The sequence below is a fragment of the Ochotona curzoniae genome, unplaced genomic scaffold (genome assembly GCF_017591425.1).
Source record: "Ochotona curzoniae isolate NIBS_2020 unplaced genomic scaffold, NIBS_Ocur_1.0 patch361, whole genome shotgun sequence".
Classification (NCBI taxonomy): Eukaryota; Metazoa; Chordata; class Mammalia; order Lagomorpha; family Ochotonidae; genus Ochotona; species Ochotona curzoniae.
Genome location: NW_024466930.1, coordinates 710,572 through 736,836, shown reverse-complemented (window position 1 = coordinate 736,836; position 26,265 = coordinate 710,572). Strand labels below are relative to the sequence as shown.

Below are 26,265 nucleotides of genomic sequence, written 5' to 3'. Positions count from 1 at the left end.
CGCAGTCAGGATTGGGAGACGAAGTCCTCCTGAATGTAAGCTTGATGGAAACAACAGAATGAGCTTGCAACTCTGGAATTCTGAGTTTCTTGACATGCTGTTATGATTCTGAAACTTCCTTGGAATATCCACAGAATTTCTCTTCTCTGTCAAAGCTACAGTTGAAATGGTGCTTGTCTTCCCCTCATTCGGAATTGCACATCCTAGAAAGCAAAGTTTACTCAGTGGTCTGGACTGTGGACAATTCATTCTTGAGCAGTAGTGATTATATCTTATCTCCTTAAAAACAAAAGAGCGTTTCCCCTGCAATCAGGAAAACGTGAAGGTTCTTCACCAGTTGGGACAAGTTACCAACGGAATTCCTGACGTGTGTGTGCCCTGGGGAGGCTCATCTGCGGACCTTAGTGAGTAAGCTTGCAAGTTCTAGTGTGAGATGCAGAGGCTGAAGATCCTGCATTCTTGACCTTTCACTTCTGTTCTGGGGAGGAGTTACTGAAACTGTGCCTCCTCCAGGACCATCTGGGCTTTGGCAGTAGGGTCTACCCCAGGTTGGTGCCTATCGTCTGTAAGATACAATTACCCTTTGGAATAGTGACAGATAAATGCACACCTGTATGCAGAGCACTCTCCTTATTTGTGTGTCAGCCTGGAAATGGCACGGGGACCAACCTCTTACACCATCCCAGTGTCAGTATGCCAGCTGTGGAAGCAAACACAGGATATTACATTTTAAAAAGAGAGAGAGAGAAATGAAGTTTAACATTTTGTGACTCTTGCGAACTTCCATGTTTGTGCCCATATCTAGAGCTTGATTTGCACGCAGCCATTCACATGTTGTGCAAGGATGCTGTCAGGCGCGCTGTGACCCCCTTGTCATAGGGCGTTCTTCCCCTCAACCCTCATGCTGCGGTGCCTCTCAAAAGGGGCCACTTTTGTGATGCCTCATACTTTAGTACATTTTTTTTTTATTAGCACATATATCATGTCAAACATTGGCCTTTGGTTTCCAACTCTGTCAGATTAAGAATGCAATACAACTTATTGAAGTATAAATCTACTATGTACTGAAGCTATAGTCTTTTACTGAAAATTATGTGGGCAGTGTAGGATTAGACTTGGTTCCTAAAGTTCAGTTGTCTAACCTGAATTGTCACCAAAGTTCAGACTGGGCAAAAAAGGTATGTCTTCATGCCGGAACCCGGGATTGAACCAGGGACCTTTAGATCTTCAGTCTAACGCTCTCCCAACTGAGCTATTCCGGCTTCCTGCGTGGTGATTCTCTAACCTTTATTTTTCAGTGATTTATTTTGAATTTTGTAGCTTCAAAACCCCAAAGTGTTGTTTCTGTAGGATAAAGTTGTTAGTTTGCAAAGACTTAATATCTGTTGCTTTCCGCGGACGCTGGTTGATTCCAACCCCCGGCGGAGGAAGACAAAAGGGAGGGTGGGAATTCAAATCTTGGCTGAACTGTTCTCCTACACTTCGTCTATGGACCCAGGCACAGCTCCGAGGGCAGCATGCTTAGGACTCCCTACTTTGCTCTTCACTATCTTTCACATTCTTCAAAGTTACTGAGAATTTGTAACCAAGGCTAATTTCTGTTCACGTGGCATCCGGCTTCTTTCTGCTGGTAATTTGGAGTAAGAAGGTCCCCCGTCCATTTTGCTTCTGGCTAGTGCTGAAGTCAGTGGAATACAAATGGAGCGACACCATCAGAGAAAACCTGTAAGAAGCAGGGAAGAGGGTTGGTGAATAACAAAGACCCCCACAATGAAAAGCCAACCAACCTTTGGAGGACGTGTTCTACCGCCAAGCGTGGTCATGGAAATTCATTATTAGTGACTGGTAAGTGTCTCCAGTTTGCAAAAAACCAAAATGTTGTTAGGAGTACAATAATAGCACTCTAAAGTCTTAGAAATTAAACTCCTCTTTGTCTCCAGAAAATTCTTGAGTTTTCTAATCTTTATGGGGTCAGATCATCAAAGAGATTCAATTTATAAAAATATAAGACTCTATAACTTCATTATTATTATTTTCTGGAGATAAAAAAAAGTTTGGGAAATGATTTTCTCAGGAAAATATTTCACATTTTTACCATTTTACAACTGAATTGATTTTTTGTTTTGTTGTTATTTTTCATGAGTAGTTTATGAAACTAGGAAATTCTTAGAATCATCTCCAGGTCTGGTGCGATGACGGCCCTTGCACACCGGTTCTTTCCCAGCTGCCCCGCTTCCCATCCAGCTCCCTGCTTGCGCCCTGGGAGGTCGGCCCAAAGCCTTGGGACCCTGCACCTGCGTGGGAGACCCGGAAGAAACTCCTGTCTCCTGAGTTTAGATGGGTTCAGCTCTGACCATTGAGGCCGCTTGAGGAGTGAACAGGCGGATGGAAGATCTTTCCCTCTCTTTCTCCTTTTCTCTGTAAACTTGCCTTTCCAATAAAAATAAATAAATATTTAAAAAAATAAATCTTTTTTTTTAAAAAAAGATTCATCTCTCACTCCTTCCCACCAGATTACATTTTTCTAAATAAAAAAGGTGTGTTTAAATGTCCACGTTTTTAAATGACAAAAAACCGCCATCAATTTTTTTTCAAGAGATAAATAAGTAAATAGAAGAAAAAAGATGATATGAGATGTTTGAAGACAGATTCAAAGAGGGTTAACTTCCTTTTTATAAAGATTAGGCCTTTTGCTGTCCTTTAAAGCATATAAATATATATTTTAAAAGTGCTTCGCCCTTATTTCACTCCAAGCTGTGAGAAATTATTAAGCAAGACATCATAAAAATATCTTTAAATGCTGAAGAAAAACATTCAGCCTGACTTTCTATACAAGGAAGAGTAGATCTACCAGAATGAAATGAAAAAGTACAGGATGGTATAATGATATAACATGCATAAGAAGAGGGAGAGTTTGGAGTGTTATTTTAATTTGCTAGAAAGATAATTGCTGCAAGTACCAGTAACAGCGATGTACAACACATAGAGAAAATACATGTTTAAAAATAGCAGATTCTGGAAAAGAAGATGAAGACATAATGTTAGAATGTTCTTAAACTATACCTGGAGTAACCAGAATGTTCATTTTTATTGCTGTTTTTGATTCTAGAGAGGATCTCATATTTTCTATTATATCACCAAATACTCTGTCAGTATGGTGGGGGTGTAGCTCAGTGGTAGAGCGTATGCTTTGCATGTATAAGGCCCTGGGTTCGATACCCAGCACCTCCAGTTTTTCCACAACTCATTTTGTATCATACACATGTTTTTACTCTCCTAAATTTATTTATACTTTCCTCCCAACTTACAAAAAAAAATTAAAATGATTGCCATCATAACAAGAGGAAGAAATGAGAATCAAAACAAAAGGAAATTAGATGCTTATTTAGCACATGATCGCTAGCAAATTAATGAACTTTTTCACTTGCACAGCCATAATGAGCTTCTTTGTCTGGACAGCCTTTCTACACTATTACATAAGATGCTAAAATGAAGATGGACAAAAAATTGCAGATCCACGTGCAACTTCTTTAGCTGTAAGTGCTAATCTAAAGAGTAGCAGTGGAAAAAAGGAAGGTGCTATGTATAAGGATTCCAACCATTCCTGAAAAAATAATGCAGGCTGAAAATTAAATGCTTTGGACACGCAACTATATATGAAATATTGCCGTATACCTGGAATAAAACATGAATCTGCGCAAGAATTCTTCTTTCTTTAGTATGAGCCTGGAAAGGCAAGGAAGAGTAATAGAAGTCCCACCATCATCTGGCGGTATTCTTGGAGGCAAAGTGATGCTCACTCCCAAAGATAAACAGCACTATTTTTCAGAAAGCTTCAAATAAAGAAGTCTTGGCTTTGATGAAATCAATATCAGGCTAGACCGCCGTACCCCCTGGCAAGCACAAGCTCCAGGACTGGAAACAAAGCTGGCAGGGGAGCTGTGGGCACTCCACAGCTAGGCTATGCCTCTCACTGGTGAGCACAAGAACCAGAGCCGGGGGCAGGTCAGGCTTGACAAGGCAGCAGCACATGTCGGCATTTTGAGGGCTGGGTCTACAAGCAGGTCAGGCTGAGCTAAGCCGCAGCACCCATGGGTGTACACAAGAGCAGAATGGGATGTGGGCCTGCTGGGCTAGGTTACAGTATAGGCTGACTCCTTCAAAAACTGAGGCTAGGGGCAAGCCTGGTGCCTGGGAATCACCCAGATTAGGCCATGGTATGCTTGAAGAGTGAGTCTGAGGCAGGTTGGCTGAGCTGGACCCCAGCACCATTTTGTTCTTGTGAAATATGGAACTGAGGAGGAACTGACCAGTATGTGCTTTAGCAAATGTAGCTGACGAAACAAACTTGAACCTGCACTGGCTAGCACATACAAACGTCAAATCTGAGATCACCAGGCAAGGTTTCATTCCCCAACTGAACCTCTGGACTCACACCCTGGCCACAGGGAAAATCGCAGGATGGATGAGTGGTCCACTCTTGGAGTGTCTGTATCGGGACTGGGTCTCCTCAGTTGCTAATGCCTGTGCAGTGGGCAGCATATCCAGATGCACAAGGGGGACTTGATATCCTACGTATCCAGGCCAGAAGGGGATGCTGACTGCCTTGTCAGAGCATGGAGAGCAGAGCAGTTTGGATAACTATCCTGGCCGAGCATTGCAGCATGTTCCTGGGTCTGTGGATGCACTAAGATCAACTTTGTCAACCAATAGGCCTTGAAAAGATTTCCTCAACCCCGGAGCAATAAACCAGCAACTTCTCAGAACACTCTTCCCCACATTGGGGTCTTTAAGATGTCAACAACAGACCATCTCCCATCCCCAGGTGCTGATGTAGCTTGAGAATAATGAGAATCCCCTCCTGTGTGGTCACAGGAGAAAAAACTGAAACATTTGTGCCACCCACCTTGCTCCACACCTGACCCTCTGTACCCTAACCAGAGGGGTTCACGTAGGCATGTGTCCCTCTCAACTATGTAAGCAATATTAAAAAGAAAAAATTTTTTAAAAATACTCCCACGGTGACAAACACTGGATGGTTCAGTCTTCCCGTTAAATATAAAGTGTTCAAACCTGTGGGATAAAATAATTGTATCAGAAGACTTACTAGCAAACAATTCAAGATTATGTGTCAAAAGAAAATTTCCTGTTTTAAAAAGAAATAGTTTCTCTCCATCTTGGAGCAAACACCTTCTCATTCCTTCCAATTCAAGTATCTAATTACATCACCCGTTCTGACTCTTCACTGGCATTTTCCACTGTGACCAATCCAAACTTCATTGCTGAGTTTTGCTTTTAGCTCGGGAAGCTTGTCTCCAGTGCGGTCACTAGGAATATAACTTGCACAGAAGTCCCATTGCACACCTCAGTCACTTTTATTTTTCATGTTGCCATTCTTCAATTTTAAGTAAAAGGCATTTCAGAAAGTATCATATCTCCTTACAAGTGTTACAGAATGCTAATCCACTTAGGACTGGTCTTTTGAGCAGGTGATATCTTTAAAGAAATGAACTGAAAGTTTCTGACCTTACTATATGGTTTTCATTTTAATATTGGCAGTCGCCACGTTGGGCATAAATTAGCTCCATGACTTGATGGGTAAGTCAACTGATCACCAACAAAAATATTGAGAGTTCAATGTTGCTTCATGGTCACCTTTTTTTTCTCCCTGTTTCATTCCTAATCCAGTTGTGCGAATAGTAGAAGGGGTTCTCCTTTGAAGGCCTATGATTTTGATGTCATTTACATTCATCAATGGCCAAATACATTTGCAGTTTCTAGTTCTGCAGGAATAGCCCTTTTGGAAACTGCCATACAGCAAGTCTGAATATTCAGGTCAACATGCTATGAGGGAATTCAAGTTGGGGCACAGACAGAGAACGACTAGAAGAAAACTACAGCAGGTGGCACTGATACGGCAGACACATGATTGAAGCCATGTAGGATTATTGAGCCCAACCCAGCCATGAACTAAGGGCAAAGCAGCAGGCGATCCCGGCAGGTGTCCGGGAAGCTGGAGAGATGCCAAGCCAGACCATGCCCAACTTTTTGACTCAAGGAATATAAGTAAATGAAGTGTATGTGCTCATGTTTGGTTGTTTTTATGATCTGATTTTGAGATGTTTGATATGTGGTCACAGATGGTTCTTGCACTATCTTCTGTGTCTTGCTGACAGTTTCGCAGATAAAGGTGAATGGAAATGAAAGGTACTTGGAGACTAAACACATGCCAAGCCAAGCCTCTCCCTGGTGGTGAGATGCAACTATGCTCTGGTTATCTCCTCAAGGGTAGATTCACCTGAAGTAACAGAGGGGAAAGGGAAGCAGTAGCCTTCCATCTAGCACGTGGTTATCTTGCCCATAGCAGAGCAACAAAATAGTGAAGCTGGTAGACTTGGTCCTCCCAACTGGAATACGCACGCATCAGGACAACCATCAGTGGTAGATTCACTGAAGCATGGAGTCTACGTGGTCGTGTAGAACACTCATGTAGCCTAAGTACGCGGGAGACTACAGGTCATCTTGAACTTTCATTCCTTTTTGCCCCAACAGCACTGCATCTCGATAAAATACTCAAGTTTCCTGCTTTAAAAACCCCTTTTAATCATTCATTCCCCTGCTCACCCCCCCCGCCCCCCGAGGTAAATCCATCACCAAGAGATTGACTTTAAAACTGAGCTACTTCAGTTTTATGTTGCTGGCATCTACTGATCTTACGGTTATGAGCACCCCCAAACACAAAGGAATAGGAGAGCGGTACAGGCTCTGGGTTGCCCGTTATAGTTGACTGATTCACGGAAAGAGAATGGCTGGGTAGGAAAGCGAGAGATCCACAGCCAAGGCTGGGTTTGAAGAGTTCTACACTAAAATCAGAAATCTCTTGAAACGATTTAAAAGATCCGCAGTTTTTGCTAAGACTTCTAGTTTCACACACACACACACACACACACACACACACACACACACACACACACACACACCCTTCCGAATCCACTTTCTCCAATAACCATTTCTGAGAGCTTTCAAGGTTTCTTTCCATCACCAGCAAACATCTGTATTCCAAATGCTAAGCCGTTTGGTGCAAATCTCGAGGGAGCACTTGCATGCCTCTGGCAGGGTCACCCGAAGCACTCTAAGCAGCGAGACACGCATGTTGGAGGCGAGGGGCCATTCCCACAAAACGTGCAGAACTGAGGCCGGAGCGGAGAGCTTGGCCACATCCCACCGCATCCCCGCTGCTCCGCCTGCGTCCTGCTCTGCAGGCCCTCTTTGCGCTTGGCGTTCGTGGACGACACTCTGAAAAGACTCCAGGGACAATGTGGCCTTTTTCATCCTCTCAGCCATCTCTCCTTGTGTGGAGCCGACAGCTCCATTGTGGTAGAGCTTCGCTCCTTCCCCGACCTGCGTGGCCGCCCTGCGGTGGCGCCTGCCCTCTCCCTTCTCCCGGTCTAGCATAAGGTCAGTTGTTTAGGGACAGTGGGGTTTTTTAAGAGTGTGTTTGCATTTGTTCTGAAATTAGTTGTTTGTATAGTCCTGGGGCGGGGGACTTAGAGATGGCGGCGTGCAGCGAACTGAGGACAATCTCAGAACTCGAGGGGAGGAGGACTGGGAGTGTCTGCTTGGAAGTAAATGTTGGCAGAACACCCGGCACCACGTGGGTGAAGTGCAATTGTCCAGTTTAGTTCGACGGAAGTTGGCGGCTGCCTGGAGCCTGCGGAGCACCTCGCCTGGGTATTGGTGAAAGCCCGTGTTTCGGCTCGGGCCAGGCAAGCAGCTGCCGTCTGCTTGTAAGGGAGCTCTGAGCTGGCCGACAGGAGCGGAAAAGTTTCCTGGAATCGTGTCCTGGTGAAGGATAGTACGCACTGCTTCAATGATGCGATTTACTCTAGCAGGATTCCTCCAACCGGAAAAATGAACAACCAAAGTTACTTTATAGATAATCTTTCGATATCCCTTTGTAGGAGGGGGTGTAGCTCAGTGGTAGAGCGCGTGCTTCGCATGTACGAGGTCCCGGGTTCAACCCCCGGCTCCTCCACGGAAGTCCTTTATGTTTATGTTAATATTTCCCCAGAAGCCCAAAGGATGCAGCCAATGTTGAAAACGCTCTGCACTTGACAGAGAACCAGCTACTAGGAATTCCATCCAAGACTTTAAAAAGTTCATGGGAACATGTCCGCAAACTTTTGAAGTACCCTCGTATTAAATAGACACTTACTAGAAATGTACACAATAATAAGATACTCGTCAACCCCCTACCGTCCTCTAACTCAAGGCATCTAGCTGGAGTAACATTCAGGTGCTTTGGTGAACACCATAAATTCCTTACCTAGACATTTCCCTCTGGACTTGGGTTTTTTGGTTGTTGTTTTTTTTACATTAAATACATTATTAATACTAATAATAACAATAATAAAACCACAACAAGGGTCCAAAGTCAGATGTAACCGAAGATGTTTGGCTGGGGGATATGAACATAGCTGTTAAGTTGCTTGTATTTAGAATCAGGCCCATTTTTCTCAAAGTCTTAGCGATGATAGCGACGACTTCAAGAGCCAGGAGAGGAAGCGGGGTCAGCCGCAAGCTCAGGACAGAATCTACTCAGCCAGGTAAAGCCTCAGAACCGACCAGGGCCACCTCCGGGTGGCCCTCCACAGTGTAGGGAAATGAACTTTCTTTCCCTTTAACCTCCACTCCCTTGCCTCCTGCTGGGGTACAGCATACACAAATCAGGAAAACCAGCTTGAACCATTGTCCTTTCTTGCCAGACACGGATTCACAGCTCATCGCTTTCCCCTTGCTGTCTGTAAACTCACCGTATAAACTTTACACTCCTCAATGAATCTCTCAGGCGGCTGTCAAAAGCCACGGGCAATAGGAAAGTATTGGAGTTCTGGGTACCATAATACTTCAGGGAATCTATATTTTGATCCCTTTCTTCTTCTTCCCCAACCCCGGCTTCGTAATAATATCGAGAAATGACAACAAAAGATGATGATCTTCAAAGTTAGGAAGGTATTTTATTGTGAAGCAGTCATGTCTGATTAGTAGGGATGCAAAATCGGAATCTAAGATTCCTAGCGAACTCGCCACATCATCTGGAGGAGCTGGGGATTGAACCCAGAACCTCGTGCATGCTAAGCACGCGCTCTACCACTGAGCTACACCCCCACCTGACAGATGTCAGCCCTCCTCTTGTGATATTCAATGGAGGTGCCTTACATCTTAATTCCTGACAGATGTAACTTCCGACTTCTAAAACCTAAAAAAAATAAAATAAAACACAGATCTTGTCACCAGAAGCGCACTTTGGACCGAGAAATCATTGGATCTTCGTAGTCAACATCTAGTTCTGCTTTTAATCTGCTGTGTTCAGCTCCAAATCAAGCTGAGGGAAGATTCCCCACATTGAGTCTTCCAGTGTTTCTTCCGAGTTTCCTGTCTTTTCCTAGCCCATGAAGCTGCCAAACACCTACAAAAGATGGTACTTAGGATGCAGTGGCAGTCCTGGTAACTCCGTTGAGCCAACATTCCGCTGGGCTTCAAGATTCCATGCCAAACATCTGTATTATTTTTTCATTTAATTTTTCACAAAAACATTAAAAGTTTGTCATAGACCCAGGTAGGAAAATAAGAGACTTATACACACACATACAGAGAGAGAGAGAGAAAGAGATGAAAATAGACTAAAAATAATTTAAGACCCTAAACTGTAACACTCCAAGGAAAACAAAGGAAAATCTTCTAGGTGTTTGTCTAAGCAATGATTCTTTGGGTATGGCACCCAAATGACCAGCATTGAAAGCAAAAACAGGCAAGTGGGGCTACGTCAAACAAGCACGTGGGCAACAAAATCAACCTGCAGACCGAGTGGGAAAAAATGCTTACAGACTGTTTAACCATATATATATATATAGAAGGCAACTCAATAACAAAGCAAAAACAATAGCCCAATTTTAAAATGGTCAAAAGACCTAAGTAAACATTTCTCTACGGGAGATATTCCAAAAAAAAGTCTGAAAGTCATCACTCCTCCACATGGAAATGCAAATCAAATACCACCTAACTCCTGTTAGGATGGCTTTTACTTTAACAACAACAAAAAAGTTATTGAGTCTGTGAAGACATTGAGGATTTTGCAAAATGCGATGAGAAAGTGAAGTGGTGGGACCACTGTAGAAAACAGTATAGAGATTCCTCAAAATAAAACAAATCAGAATTACCAGGTGAAGTTGCTCGCACACTCAAATCCACGGAAGGGAAGAGAAGGCGGTTACCAGGGGCCAAGGGGGAGGGGACATGGATAAACGGATTTGCTAAACGGATATATTATTTCAGTTACACAGGCAGGAAGTTCTAGCTACCTGTACAAAGCAATGCCTTTAGTTCATCGCTGTGTGAGCCTTCACGTTTGCACGCTTTCGCTGGGCTGTACCCAGCACCGGATTTGGAATTGCTACTTTGTCTCAGATCTGCTAGGTAGAGTACTGGGGCTGAAAAAACACAGGAGCAGGAGCCAGGAAAACCCAGACGCTCCCCTCCAAGCAGCGTCTCTTTCGGACCACGCTGTTTGCGCGAAAAGTACCACCGAGGCCGGACAGAATCCCGCAAATTCACGTAATGCCATCGATTCCTGGAGAAGAGGAAGTAGCCAGAACTTGGTGAAACTCAGTCCACGTGGGAGAACACCTGAAGCAGCTGGCTGTGGGCGGTGGACGGAGAGCTCCAGGTGCGGATTCTGCCTGGAAGCGCTAGCGGAGGCAAACGCGAGCGACGCGCGGGGACAGGTGCGGGGAGCAGGCTGCCCTGGCGGAGGAGGGAAGGGGGGCCGCCGGCTCTCTGAATTTTCAGGATCGGAGGCAGAAATCGACGGCGTGGCTCACTGTCCAGCTCGTGGGGTGGAGGCTGCGGTGCTCTGGTCCTGGGACTGCAGGCTTCCACAAGGAGACGCGGTGCGGGGGCCTCTTTGGGTGTAGCGAGAAACCGGCGAGTCAGTCCACCCGGGTGAGCATTTCAGATGCCTACAACAACTGATTCGTGAGCGGTTTTTTTTTTTTTTTAACCTTAAAAATACAAGAGGGAGAAAGATAAGAGGAGCAGGGACTGAATGCTATTACTGAATGCTATTTATTAGTTAATAAATACTCTTTTTCCCAATTAAAAGTGTATCAGGACCTTAATCCGGGAATGCAGGATTTACAGTCCTTTCCTTGTGAAGACATTTTTCGTTGAGAGAGAGAGAATATGATGTATTTATTTATTTGAAAGTTAGGGAAAGAAATCTTCCATCCGCTGATTCATCCCCGAAGTGGACGCAAAGTTGCTGAGCCGATCTGAAGGCAGGAGTCCCATCTTTGATGAGTTCAAAAGTAATCGTGATGCTTCCTGTTATAACTCTCACCAAAATGCCACAATAACACTGGGTCAATCCTTTACAAATTTCAGCGTAGCTAGAGCTATTTGCCAGCCAGGTTCAAACAGTAAGCATGCGACCACGAAGGGACTCGAACCCTCAATCTTCTGATCCGGAATCAGACGCCTTATCCATTAGGCCACGCGGCCACCTGGAATGGTAAGGAGAACTGTTAGGTCTTAGTATCATCATTTTTTATCATAGTTGGAGAAAAGATCTGATAACACTAGAGAAGAAAAAAGAAAATGTCAGTTTGATCCATTTCTTAAAGAAGAAAAACTTTTAATTATTATTATCATCATTTTATAATATGGTTCCATAGGCCTTTACCCCCACCTCAAATCCCCTCTTCCCCAATGAATTCCCCAGTGTATTATTATTACTATATATATACACTATTACTTTAACGTGGTCATTCATAAACAGTCAAATGTCCATCATTGTGGGCATGGACAATGGCAGAGAATCCAGCTTCCCATTGTGAAGATATAATTAACTGTTTCATTGGGAATCTGTCTTTGACCTGGAAGTAGAGATGCCCACTGCATTGTATCCTCACAACTGGATATGATAATCTCCATTTCACAGTTAGCCACAACACAAAATCAACAACAGGAAGAAAAATAGAAATTTACAATGCCATGAAATTCTCAAGAGATTTTGATAGTTCAACAGTCCTGAACGGCTGTAGATCACGCCATTCCAATCGCGATGTAATCTCTCCAGAATCCACTGGCTAACAGTCCACCTTAGAGTCTCCGTCTGCTCAGATATTCATTGCCAACACTTGTTGGAGTAGTTGGTCAGCCACCCCACACCCAATTCTTGGGTGTGCCTGCAGGTGCTACAGCCTGGACCAGCCCAGCCTGTTCCCAACCTCAGCTCCCTTTAATGTTGGTAAGTTCCATGGTATGTCTAGCTCTGCCCATAACCACCCCCAACCCCAGCCCTTGAAAAACAGTTGCTATGGCAGTCCCACAGGAGTGAGCCCACTATTCCCCACAGAATCTGCTCCCAGATCTGGTTCTCTCATATGTTGGTTAGTGTCATGGCCCAGATTAACATGGTCCACCCTATCTCAACACTCACTGTTGGGGGTATTATGATGGAGCCCTGCCAGGCAGGCTCTCCCCAGTAGATGGTGACTGAAATCAACAATCTCAGCTCAGGTCTCCCACATGGGTGGGTGCATTGGTTTGGTTCCAAAAATTCCTCCACTTTCTTTCCTCTAACCCACTCAGTCTCAACCCCTTGTTTACCTGCAAGTACCCTACCCTGGTTGGTGGAAGTCCCCCAGAAGTCACTCCTCACCTGTCACATTCTCCTTCAGCAGTCCTCCCTCCCACACATCTGCATATCCATTACCCTGAGCAAGCCACAGCTCCCTGTGCCTGTTCTTCCAGCAGTATGCTGCACCAGCCTTGAGCTTCGCCCACCAACCCAGGATCCACACACACTCTGAGGTGGGTCCCCAGACCCTGCCTGCTGGTGTGCCAGCATCTGCCCACACATCCTCACAAAAAGGAAGGAAGGAAGGAAGGAAGGAAAGAAGGAAGAAAGGAAGGAAGGAAGGAAGAGAGGGAGAGAGAAAGAAAGAAAGAAAGAAAGAAAAAGAAACAGAAAGAAAGAAGGAAAGAGGATAGGGAACTATGCTGCACACTGGTGTAGTTAACACAAATATGTCATTAACCAGGCCCAGGATTCCTGCCAGCTATTAACTGCATTTCTCCAAGCAGTGCAACACTTGCCTGGTATATGCAACCTACGCAATTGCTTGCTTACAGCTGGGGATAAATAAATCTTACTGATAGGAAGGTATAATTACCACTCATGCATACTGTGGATGGAACTATCTGAGCTTACACCAAAAGACTGAATTGATGGAGGCTGAAAAGTGGCTAAGGCAAAGTCCCAACCCAGAGACTGAAGGGAATTATTAGTTTCTCTCTGAGACTTGGTAGTTTCCAGGTAGTGATGGCGCGGTAGGACTCAGGTGGTTTAGGTAAACTGAATCTCTTTATGCTTATTTTGGCTTCCTTTACAGAAAACACAAGAGCTTTTTTTCTTTTTTTAATGTGGCATTGAAAGTTTAAATCTAAAATACTAAAGGTCTGAAAGAGATGAACAGCCCACACTCCTCCCTGAAGTTAATTTTCCTCAGTGGTTTGAGTTCCAGATTGGATGGGGTCAGGGAACCCTAGGAGCTGACTGCCTGATCAGCATGCACCTGACTCTGGATGTCTCTCCACTTCTGCTTTTCTTTTGTTTTTTTACAACAGTGCTTCTCGGACTCCATGCTCAGAGTGTTTGCTGCAATAGATTTGGAACTAATACTGGAATTTGACAATTCTGCTTCAGAAACCTAAATCCAACTACTCCTCCATCTCTGCATAGTGTCCACTCTGGCTCACATGTCTCTGTATATTAGTTTAATGGGTCTGAAGAAAACAAGTGGAAAAACATTTTTAAAGAAAATACATAGAATATCTCCTTTTAAAAACAAACTGCTCCCTAAGACAAATAAATACACACCTAGTCTATAGCCAGGTGGGTTTCATCGGGATGCTTCCTGAATGCCTGCAGTGGATATTTCAAGTATAGAAAAAAAAAAAAAGTCAAGAAGCTAGGACATCCCAGCCTGATAAAGAACATTAGTGAGATGATAAATTAGAGCAAGCACTGCCTTCTGTTCTCTCCTTGAGAAACTTTGATTCCACAGAAAATGGGTACACAGGTGCAAGTAGTTTTGTGAAACCACCAAGCATTAGAAATTCATGCAAGCCTTCCACCATGCGAGCCTCCATCCATGAGTTGGAAATTCCTAGGCACTCCTTGATCATACAAAGCAGATGCAGCTGTATTGATCAAGCAAGAATAAAGGAAATATTTGTTTCCCGGTGCAAGTGCTCCACACCCCGAATGACTGACTCACCATTCTGACTGAAAATCCTCCTGCTGCCTCTTCAGATGTGGACCTCTGCTTGCTCTCAACAGAGACTTCCAGCCTGGGTTTTATTTTAGAATTTGAAGCCACGAGGAAATGCAGTGTCAGAGGGACATAGGGAAAGGCATGTAGGGAATACCAGTTGGAAGTGTAACTGCTTATCTATTTCTTCTGTTGCATTGGAAGCCTCCAGTCTCCCCAGCAGTCTAACGCCAGAGACCAGCGACCTGCCATTCCCTCATCTACGGACTCCAAAGTCGCAGCAATCCTCATCTCATGGGAGGAAACTTTTTGCCGCATTTTCTGCCCACAGACTGGTTGAGATATCTTGTACTTCTCCATTACTTGGCCCAGAAAACAAAAACAACTAAAGTGAAAATGTTCACATGGTCCTCTTTTCTACTTATTCCTCTAGATTTTCCATCTTTAGTAATAGCACAAAAGGTGACTGCCTGTGAATGGGCCCAGTGCTGCTTGGATGCAGGAGCTGGGATCCCCTTTTCTTTATTTAGTCCTTTCTTTTTGCCCTCTTTCCTCTTTCTCAGACATCTTATCCAACATGGGGCTTCACTGCAGAGATGGGTTTGGAAAGGCAAGGTTAGCTTCCTTTGTGTATAAAAGCTAAATAAAAAATAATTAAATGAATTATATGTAATTAGATGTACTTATATAATACATAATATATAATATAAAAGTATACACACTTAATATATTATCTATTCTATTATATGTTCATATTTACATTTTAATATTTTAATATATTAAGTATCTATATAATATATGAGATATAATATACATTTTATATTATTTTGCAACATATTCATATTTATAATATTTGTAAATTATTTATAATATAATATAAATAGAAACCATATTTTATCAAATATAACTTTTATATGACATATTGTATGTAATATACTGAGTATATGTAATTATATAAATATAGTATTATTAAAATATATCATAATTATATGATTAAACATACAGTCTTGAAAATTAACCACCATGGAGGTGCCGGGGATCGAACCCGGGGCCTCATACATGCAAAGCATGCGCTCTACCACTGAGCTACACCCCCATCCATAAGGAAGTCACCCTCCACAAGCCAACCTGTGATTAATGTGTATCAAAAGTTCTACTTCTCAAAGGTTTCCATGCCTGAGGACTACCGGAAATAGTTGTTGGTATCAGCATTCCTTAACACTGGATGCTGGCAGTGGAAGTTGCAATGGATAAATATAGACTGTTTACAGTGTAGGACAGGAAATGGAAGCCAAGAGATTGGAAACATACATCAGGCGATAATCACAAGAATCTTTCATGGTGGCTTTAATACAGCAAGTTATCACTTTGGGTCTCCACCCTCTCTGGCAATGACCATCAGGATTGCTCCGGAAACTCCTCAAAACAAACAAACAAGAAAACAAACAAAAAATCTAGAATAGATAGAGAACAACAAGGAAAGCTTAGAATCAGACAGGAAACAGTCAGCGTGGATTCACTCATCCTCACTAGGTGGGACACAAAGATTAGTTACTCCTCACTAGGGTATTGAGGATTTCTCTGCACACCCCTCCTAAAAATGTTCTGCACCTAAACTGTTGACACATGTCTTGTTAGAGTTAAAAGCCAGTCTAGACCACCCGAAAAAAAGCCAGTTTCAACAAAATTATGCCTCAACGCTATAAAATGCTAAATACTATAATGAAAATAGGCACGAGACAGCTGAATAGTAATCTATAGCCATTTTAAGGTGTATAGAACCTGGTTGTATATAAACTAAAATTGAAATGTCAATGAAGAAGTCACAGGATGTAGTTAAGAACTTGCACTTTTTAAAACATATTGGTTACTCAATACTAGGTCATTTAATTCCACAAAGTTATAAATTGTAGCTGATGTTATGTTGGGACTTTTAATAGATCGGGATGATAGTCTGGCGGCTCTAGCTTTAAACCAGAGATGGTCTCCCCAACAAGCCGTTGAACTTATCTGGACAATAAGATGCTGGACTCTATGCTTGGTATATGCTTGCAATGAAAGAATCTCAACTGAACTTGAACTGTGGTAATGCAACAAGGTGGAGGAATCCACCATGGGGGGAGGGTTTGGGGAGGGGTAGGGGGAATCCCAGTACCTATAAAACTGTGTCACATAATGCAATGTAATTAATTAAAAAAAAATACAGCAAGTTATCAGGTTCTCCTTCTGATTTTTGGTTCTTGTGATTTCTTCCAGATAAAATCCTAGCCTGAAACATAAGGCTATTGAACTTCATTTTCGTTGTTTTCTTAACTGGAATATTAATGATTGGATTTGTGGAGGAAGGTCACGGTCAGGAGAAACTTCAGTTCTAATTTAGACATGCAGATTCGTGAGACAAAGAAAAAACAACCTAACATTCCATTAAGAGCCAGAAGGAAGAACAGAAATGAAAAAGTGTAGTAATTCTTTTGAGAATGGGACAAAGGTTGGACAATGCGAAAATAGGCTGGTTTTGCTTCAATGGGAATTTTTAGGTTTTAAAACTATATTTACTGGGACGTGTGGAAAGTTGTGAGTGGCTTCCAACTTTGTTTCACCCCTCCCCCAAGGAACAACAAGAAGAAATAGCAAATTTGGAAACAATGAACTCACTCACTTTTCCCTAAACCACGATCCTTCCCACCCCGATCTACCATGTAATCATTATTCTTTTTTTAAATGGATTAAAAAAAACTAAATTTAAAAAATGATCTAATTAACACTTTATGATAGAAGACTCGGTGAAATAGTCAACCAGAGAGTGAGATATTGTGTACATAATACAATTGTTGACATCACCTTGATGTTTGCCAAAAAAAAGGGGGGGGGAATAAAAGCAGAAGCTATAGTTATTAATCGGATTTGCAAAAGCCAATCATCTTTGTATGTGTTTCTGATGCTACTGCATCAAGACTATGGTAATTGTCAAACTGCTGCCCAAACCCAGGATTGAACCAGGATCCTTTAGTTCTTTAACATTCTCCCAGTAGAATTATTTCAACAGCCCCCTGGGACAAGTTTTCTAGCCATTCTTTTCAGTATTAAAACTTTCATTTTGGGCCCGGCGCGGTGGTGCAAGTGGTTAAAGGTCCTCACCTTGCACGCCCGGGATCCCATATGGGCGCCAGTTCTAATCCCGGCAGCCCCGCTTCCCTTCCAGCTCCCTGCCTGTGGCCTGGGAAAGCAGTCGAGGACGGCCCAAAGCTTTGGGAACCTGCACCCGCGTGGGAGACCCGGAAGAGGCTCCTGGCTTTGGATCGGCATAGTATTGGCCCGTTGCGCTCACTTGGGGAGTGAATCATCGGACGGAAGATCTTCCTCTCTGTCTCTCCTCTCTGTATATCCGCCTTTCCAATGAAAAAAATAATAAAAATAAATCTTTAAAAAAAAACGATTGGTTAATTAAAAAAAAAACTTTCATTTTATATAGCTAGCTTGTTCATATGTTTTTATGTCAACGTTCACTTTATTCAGTATCACCCACCTCTACTTCATCTCCCACCCCAAAATATATGAGCTCCACTGCAATAAGACCTAAAAACAGAATCAAATTTGGAAAAAAATGATGATAGAGTGGTGTTGCATGCCAGTACGCAACAGTTCTGTAAGAGACAGCAACTGAAGGAATGAAATCAAAATAGGAAGAATTAAGAATGAATTACACAAGATGAAGAGAGAGAAGGGACCAGGGCTGATTCTAGGTACAATAGCCCAGGGCGACTCATTCTTTGAATTCTTTATTCTATGTGTACAAAGTAAACACTACATGAATCCGAGGGTCTGAGATTACTGGCAGATTAGAACAATAATCATTAGCAAACACTTTCATGGGTTAATTGTTTTAGTCACTGTTCTCCTAGCTGCTGGGCAGGCTGGTACTCGTGGAATGAACCCTCACTAACACAGGCTGTGGTCCTGTGTCTCCACGGTCTTTATGGCAACCAGTTCTATATGCCAGCACTGCAAACATCTATCCCTACTCAGTAATAACAGTGAGTGCGGGAAAGTAATGGTCAATTGTTCTCTGTAGGTAAGAGAAGCAATTTTTTTTTTATTTCAGTTTGGTTCATTCCAAATAATCTCTTTTCTCTAGTCGAATTCATCGCCGGCTCATGAATTATATGATGGCATCATTTTCCCAAGAGACTTCTGTCTTTTGTTTTTGTCACTCATGTGTTGGTTACTGAGTGGCACTTTTTTTGTTTGTTTGTTTTTTTTTTCATGGTACTATAATTTGTTGTTGATGTTGTTGTTGTGGCTGTTCTAACTCATACCAGTTGTTGACCTTGTTTCATGGCTTCTCACTTATGGTAATGTATAGTGATGGAGTACTGGGGTCTATCATATATGGATGTGGGGGTATAATGGAACATGCATCCCTGCTTCCAGATGAAAGATGGATTCCCAATGAAACTGTTGGACATGTGTAGACAATGGGATGCTGGACTGTCTGACATTGTCTGTACCAACAATGTCAGGGCACACTTAAATAAGAGACTGATAGAATTATGATTCCTTATGAAGGACTATTGTAACAAAATGGGAAAAATCTGACAGGGGGTGGGAGTTTGGGGGAGAATCCCAGCCTACACAAAATTGTACCTCACAATTCAAAATTCAAAATAAAAATATATTTTTAAAAAAAGAGAAGCAAGATTATGTTTTAGAACCAGAATTTTGGAATTCTGGAGAGACTAGAATTTTGGTGTACTGGTTTCAAGACTATTTCTTTCTTTAAAAATGAACTTTTTTTTTGCTAATCATGTAATACATATACATTTGTTCAGGATAAATAATATTTTGCAACTTGCACAAAAAGAATGAAATATTTATAATTGTATATAGAAAAATCATATATAGAAATATAGCAACTTTATTACAAATTAAATGTATGTCTAATTTATAATTTGTGCAATATATAAATTTACATATATAAATTTATAAAATCTAACCTAAATTTTATAAAAACTGCAATAAAATTTTACACAATTTTATGTTTTTAAGAATTATCTTACTATTGTTATTATTTTACAGAGAGAAAGATCTTCCATCTGCTTGTTCACTCTTCAAATGGCCACAACGGTCTTTGCTGAATGAGGAGCCTCTTCTAGGTCTCCCACATGGGTGCAGGGTCCTAAGGACCTGGGCCATCCTCTACCGCTCTCCCAGACCACCAGCAGGAAGCTAGGTGGGAAGTGGAATAGCCATGAAATGAACCAGCACGCATGAGATCCCAGCAACTGAAGGTGAGGATTCAACTAATAGGTTATTTTTAAAACTTACTGTAAATATAAGTTCATTTTTTAAATGTAAACATTTTATAAAGATTTTATATAGAGCCTGGCGTGATAGCATAGTGGTTAAAGTCCTCGCCTTGAATACACCTGGGATCCCATACGGACGACAGTTCTAATCCCGGCAGCTCCACTTTACACCCCAGCTCCCTGATTGTGGCCTGGGAAAGCAGTTGAGGACAGCCCAAAGCCTTGGGACCCTGGATGAAGCTCCTGGCTCCTGGCTTCGGATTGGCTCAGCTCCAGCCGTTGCTGTCGCTTGGGGAGTGAGTCATTGGACAGGGGATCTTCCTCTCTGTCTCTCCTCCTCTCTGTACATCTGCCTTTCCAATAAAAATAAATAAATCTTTAAAATAAATAAATAAAAATAAAACAAATGTTTTATATAAATTGTACTAAATAAAATTTTATATAAATTTTATTGAAATTTTCTGTAAATGTATATATTTACTGAAAGTAGAAAATGTTTAAACTATTCATATTTATAGTTTTATTTAAATATTATCTTAATTTAGTAACAATTTACATACTTTATGTTTATATTTTATATAAAATTACAACATAAAAATTTTATACAAATTTATAGGCAGGGTCCGGCACGGTGGCGCAAGTGGTTAAGGTCCTCACCTTGCACGCCTGGGATCCCATATGGGCGCCAGTTCTAATCCCGGCAGCCCCGCTTCCTTTCCAGCTCCCTGCCTGTGGCCTGGGAAAGCAGTCGAGGATGGCCCAAAGCTTTGGGGCCCTGCACCTGCACGGGAGACCCAGAAGAGGTTCCTGGCTTCAGATCGGCATAGCATCGGCCCGTTGCGCTCACTTGGGGAGTGGATCATCAGACGGAAGATCTTCCTCTCTGTCTTTCCTCTCTGTATATCTGCCTTTCCAATAAAAATAAAATAAATGTTAAAAAAAAACAAACAAAAAAACAAATTTATAGGCAATAGCAGTATATCTGAATTTTATGTAAAATTCATATAAAATTTTGAAAAACTATACAAATTGACAATTCCACACACATTTTATAAAAACATTATAAAGTCTTATATTACATTTATGAAAGTTTATAACATCAAATAGAATATTAAATATATTTTATACAAATTTTGTTTAAAATATACATATTTTTTTGAAAGTGTGTTGACAACAACACTGTAGGCCTGAGCACGAGGAGTTACATCCAGGGTTTCTTTCACGCCTCGCACTAACACTTATAAGAGCCATGTGAAGGTCCATTATCTCACTGCGTTCTGTGGCTCCCCATCCCCCTATTTGTGTGTGATTCTTTCAACAGGATTGAAGACTGTTTGGAGATAGAAAATCAGCAAGTTCTGGATGATTCTGTTACTTTTGTTTTAGGATTTATTTTTAAGTCCTTGCCGGAAACAGAGAGATTATACGTCATCAGAGCGAAATGTGACCCGTTTCCCTACCAAATAAAGTCTGGTTACTGACTATTGTTTCCGTACTACGTCAGAGGACTAAATCCCAATGTCATTTGGAACACATTCTTTGAAAATCCCTTAGTCGCCTCACAGCAAGAGAGGGGGTCTGACATGATTTCCATGAAAGCCAAGAATTTCCCAATTCTTGCTGTACACTTTGGTCCTCTTCATTATAGCTGCAAGTTTTTGCATCTTCCAGGTCTACCATAGGGCTTAGAACACAAAGAAGAAACAAAAAGAAGAGATTTTTTCATAGAAAAAAATTCCTAAAGATTTGGTGGTGGTGCTGAGGCAGTAGCCCTGGGTTGTGAAATGATTACAACATTTACCTGGTTTAAAACGCTGCAGAGTGGAGACAAAGGCATCAACTTCACATATCAGAGGCTAGTGCAGTCTTTACGGCAAAAGTTGTACGATTTTTATTGACAAAGAAGCAAAACTCACATCATATTCAGTCATGTATAGTAATCCAAAAATGTTAGTAAATAAGTTACCAAGGGAAGAAGGTGGGAACAGCACCGATGGTTAGAACACGAAAGTGGTTCACCAACAAAAATGTGTTTCCACAGTATTTTTTTTCCAGAAAATTGAGAAAAAAAATCCTATATTTATATAATATACCACCTCAGTCCATACCATAGATTTCAAACTTTCTTATGCAAAAATTATTTGAGGACCCTGGAAAACACTGCTGTGGTTCTGTAGGTCTAGGATGGAGTTCAGATTCTGAATTCTCCAGCGCCGCTAGTTCTTGTGATTCGAGGGACCACACTGACCAAACATTTGGGAAATCCCTTTTTTGGCTTTCCTTTTCCATGCAGATCAACCACTATGTGTGTCTTGAAAATCATTGCTAAATCAAAGCCAAAGAAAGATTAGAAAAGATTCTTATCAGCATTGTTATCATCAGACAGGTCCATTTGGGCAGGTCCACCACTACCGCCACCATCTACAAACTTGATGTGTCAACAAGAACCATTACCACATCTGAGAAGGAGGCTGCTGAGATGGGAAAGGGCTCCTTCAGGGATGTCTGGGTCTTGGGGAAACTAAAAGTCAAGTGTGTGATCTCACCATCCACCATCTCCTGGTGGATATTGGAGACCAGCAAGTACTACACTGATGTCTCAGGACACATAGACTTTATCAAAAAGATGATTCCTGAAACATCTTAGACTCCCTGTGCTGTCCTGACTGTTGTTGCTGGTATTGGCGAGTGTGAAGCTCGCGTTCCCAAGAACCGGTGGATTGCTAAGTATGTGCTTCTGGCTTATCTTCTGATAATGAAACAACTCATTGTTGGTGTTAACTGAGCCACCAGACAGCCCGAAGAGATAGACGGAAATTTTCTTTAAAGATTTATTTATTTTTATTGGAAAGGCAGATATACAGAGAGGAGAATCCTCCTTCCCATGATTCACTCCCCAAGCGGCCCCAATGGCTGGAGCCAAGCCAATCCAAAGGCAGGATCCAGGAGCTTCTTCCAGGCCTTCCACGTGGGTGCAGGGTCCCAAGTCTCCCAAGCGGGTGCAGGGTCCCCAAGCTTTGGGCCATCCTCAATTGCTTTCCCAGGCCACAGGCAGGGAGCTGGGATGGAAAGTGGAGCTGCTGGGATTAGAACTGGCAGCCATATGGGATCCTGGCGCATGCAACATGAGGACTTTAACCACTATGCTATCGCGTTGGGCCCTGAGGGGAATTTTTTTTTTTCCGTATTTTATTTTTGATAGTTTTTACAAATATGATTAGGGTGGGAAGGGTCAAGGGTTAGAGGAAAGTGGGTGAGACCATTGTTTCACATTCTCTTTTTCCTTCCTGGGGGAGTGGAGAGATAAGAAGAGAAGCCACACCCAACCTCGCAACCATCCCAGGGTCCCCAGTGTGGGCCTTGTTCCGTGGCCACTGCTCAAGTGGCTTTGATAATTCAACAGTTCTGTGTTGCTGTTGATCTTGCCACTCTTATAACGTTGAAATCTCTTCAGAATCCACTGGCAGACAGTCCACCTTAGAGGCTCCGTATGCCCAGGTATTCACTGCCAACTATTGCCTGTGCACTTGATCCATTTGTTCTGTCCTCTGTGCTCTGCCATGGTACCAGGTGTCCTCTGCAGGCTCCAATGTACTGCCATATCCTCCATGTGCATTTGGATATGCTGTCCACTGCTCCATCTGAGCCACTGAGGAGGCCCAGCTCTGACACATGCATTCTATCGTCAGACCATGGAACCTACAATTCTCTCCATAGTTGGAGTTCTGAGTCCAGCAGTTCAGTTGGGGAGATTCCCAAAAAAACTTCATCTGAGGTGATCTCAGACCTGGTTCTTGTGTGTTCATATTAATACAGGTCTGTCCCAAACAGGGTCTCCACACGGGTGCAGGGTCCCAAAGCTTTGGGCGGTACTCAACTGCTTTCCTGGGCCACAGGCAGGGAGCTGGATTAGAACTGGCGCCCATATGGGATCCCAGGTGTGCAAGGAGAGAAACTTAACCACTGTGCCACCGCGCCAGGCCCATCAAACAAAAACAAAAACAAAATAAATCTAAAAAAAAGAAAAGGGAAGAAGAAAAGAAAAAATAGGTTACAACCTCAATACAGTAGCATTTCTGCCAATTTCTGGTTGTAATGATAATGTTGTCATGCCCAGTGCCAATGGGTCTTGGCTAAAAAGCTAGTAATTTACCTACAAAGACAGTACGCCAGTACAACACTACTTGAATTCCTGAATTGTGTCCTCCATCCTAGTAGACCAACTGATGGGTCTGTGCTTCTATCTCCACAGGATGTATACAAAATGGATTGGTTTGGGTACCATTCCTGTGGCCCCAGTGGAAACTGGTGTTCTGAAACCTTGCATGCGTGTAGCCTTTTCTCCAAAGTCATGGTCAAAGTCACGCCTGCTGAAATGCACCGCGAGGTTTCGAGTGAAGCTCTCCATGGTGACAGCACGGGCTTCAATGTCAGGAATGCCTCTGGCAAAGATGGTCATCCTGGCAAGGTCATTGGTGTCACCGGCAGAAGCAGCTGGCTTTGCTGTTTAGGTGATCATCCTGAACCATCCAGGACCGATCAGTGCTGGATCGTCACCCAGCTCACACTGCTTGTGAGTCTGCTGAGTTTCAGAACATACAGCTCATGGTCCTGATAAGAGGCTGGAAATTGGCCCCCAGTTCTTGAAATCCGGTGATGCTGCCGTTGTAGGGAACGTCTCTGTCCTGTGGATCATTTCTGCCGCTGGTAATAGGAGACAGCTGCTGTGGGTGTGATCCAAGCAATGAACGTGGCAGCCGGAGTTGGAAAGGCCACAGAAGGCTAAATGAATAGTATCTAGTAATGGAAGAACCATCTCTGATCGATCATTTCAATTGATCATTCAGGTTTAATAGTGAAAGGCTGGCTAGTGATAATATAAAACATTCTGAAGGAAAGCAGAGTGTGTTGTGGACCGTACTTGTGGGTGTGGGTAGCCATTTCAAGTTATCGGTTGTTAAAATCAGCACATTTTCATGGAAACAACCCAAAAAAATCTCACAGAATTTTGAAACCCATTAAAAGTTTAATGAGGGGAAAAATCCTTTCTGGTGGCACAGCTGTGTCTGGTAGCTACTTAGGTGAGTCACATAGGAACTGGGAGTTGATGAGCTTTGAGATCTCCAGCTGACACGGCCACTTGTGGACAAAACGAGGGCGGTTGCATTCACTGATGAAACATCCGTCTCATTGTCCCAGGTGGCAGGGGCGCCACCGGTCTCCCTTGCTCAGCCTGCTGTCTGCGTCCCCGCCAATCACAGTTAGAAAACAAAGAAACCAAGGAAAATTGAGAGCTGTCGTTTTTCTTCTGTTAAACTCCTCTATCTTCATCTTTCTTTTCAGCCTGTTCTACAAATAACCGCAAAATGGAACCCAAGACGAATGCCTCCCCGCAGTGCTCCACCTTGGTGGTACTCTTGCAGCACAGACCGGGAAGTGAGAAGCGAGTGGAATCTTCTTTCTCCACCTTTTCTTCTCTTTTTGTTTCTGTAGCCTTTCCCGGTAGTGTGCAATTTCAAATAGAAACGGGCAGCACTCATATGATGTGAAACAGATTCACTTTCTGTTTGAGGGAGGCAAATATAAACAAAAACAGGAAAACAAGCAAATTTATCCCCAAAGCGTGAAGAAAAGTGGAGGTGCCGGGGATTGAACCCGGGGCCTCGTGCATGCTAAGCACGCGCTCTACCACTGAGCTACACCCCCTTGGTGGGAGATGGCTCTCGGGAATACATACAAGGCAAAACAGAATTTTGTGGCTAAAGCCCATTTTATTTCATCTTACGATTTCCAAAACTTGTACACGTAGCTAGCATTCCCCGCTGGGCTGGAGCCACAAATGAACTGCTCTGTCCTCAAACAGCACCCATGGGTCCTCAGATCTTCCCTGCACCACAGGCAGAGCCCAGAGGGGACTTCCCCCTTCTCATTGTTCCATCTCCTCCACCCTCCGCATCGCTTTCCCGCTGCTTTGAAGATCTACAGGATGCAAAGACTGCGGTAGACATTCCTGCGAGCAGACAAAGGCGGAGGATCCTCGCCGCTCTGCTGGGTCGCAGTCCCCGAGTCCAGGACTCGGGCGCCTGGGGGACTGGTGGGAGATGCAGACCAAGAGAAATGTGCAGTGGGGCAGCGGCAGGTGCATTCACCGTGAGCGGAGTGGGCTCCCCAGCTCTGGGAGCAGGAGGACTGAGCTGCCCCGGGCTCTGCGCAGCTGAGGGCCGCATCACAAACCCTCGGCCTCGGAGTCCTGGAGAGTCCCCTACCAGCCCACGTCCAGCCCTGAGTCTTGCACATGCCAGCTAATGCTGCGACCAAGTCTGAGATGGCCGTCCCAGTCTTGGCATGCTGCTGCAGGTACTACAGCCGGGCTTAGGCTGGTTTAGCCCAGCACGCCCCCAGTCCAGTTCTCGCTAACAGGTACAGAAGCCTAGTCCAGCCTGGCCTGGTGTGAACTGGTAGATGTTGCGTGCCTACCCAGCCCAGCCTATACTCAGTCCTGGCTCTTTCTCGTGTCAAATCGTGTTGTGGACCTCAGACTCTAGTCTGGCCTGCTCCCAGTTTCCCCTCGTGCTCCCCAGCGAGAGCTGGGACTTGCAGGAAAGTTCCCCAAACCCCCCGTA

At 43.2% G+C, this 26,265-nt stretch overlaps 7 non-coding genes across 7 annotated transcripts; 2 read left to right on the top strand and 5 right to left on the bottom strand.

The window, feature by feature from the left end:
• Window positions 1-1,189: 1,189 nt before the first annotated feature.
• On the bottom strand, window positions 1,190-1,262 carry TRNAF-GAA. Its single transcript has one exon. It is a non-coding gene; the product is annotated as a tRNA-Phe (tRNA).
• Window positions 1,263-3,159: 1,897 nt separating this feature from the next.
• Window positions 3,160-3,231, top strand: TRNAA-UGC. The gene has a single exon. It is a non-coding gene; the product is annotated as a tRNA-Ala (tRNA).
• A 4,732-nt stretch (window positions 3,232-7,963) lies between these two features.
• Window positions 7,964-8,035, top strand: TRNAA-CGC. The gene has a single exon. It is a non-coding gene; the product is annotated as a tRNA-Ala (tRNA).
• Window positions 8,036-9,096: 1,061 nt separating this feature from the next.
• On the bottom strand, window positions 9,097-9,168 carry TRNAA-AGC. Its single transcript has one exon. It is a non-coding gene; the product is annotated as a tRNA-Ala (tRNA).
• Window positions 9,169-11,486: 2,318 nt separating this feature from the next.
• Window positions 11,487-11,559, bottom strand: TRNAR-CCG. Its single transcript has one exon. It is a non-coding gene; the product is annotated as a tRNA-Arg (tRNA).
• Window positions 11,560-15,360: 3,801 nt separating this feature from the next.
• TRNAA-UGC lies at window positions 15,361-15,432 on the bottom strand. The gene has a single exon. It is a non-coding gene; the product is annotated as a tRNA-Ala (tRNA).
• A 9,844-nt stretch (window positions 15,433-25,276) lies between these two features.
• Window positions 25,277-25,348, bottom strand: TRNAA-AGC. Its single transcript has one exon. It is a non-coding gene; the product is annotated as a tRNA-Ala (tRNA).
• Window positions 25,349-26,265: the final 917 nt, after the last annotated feature.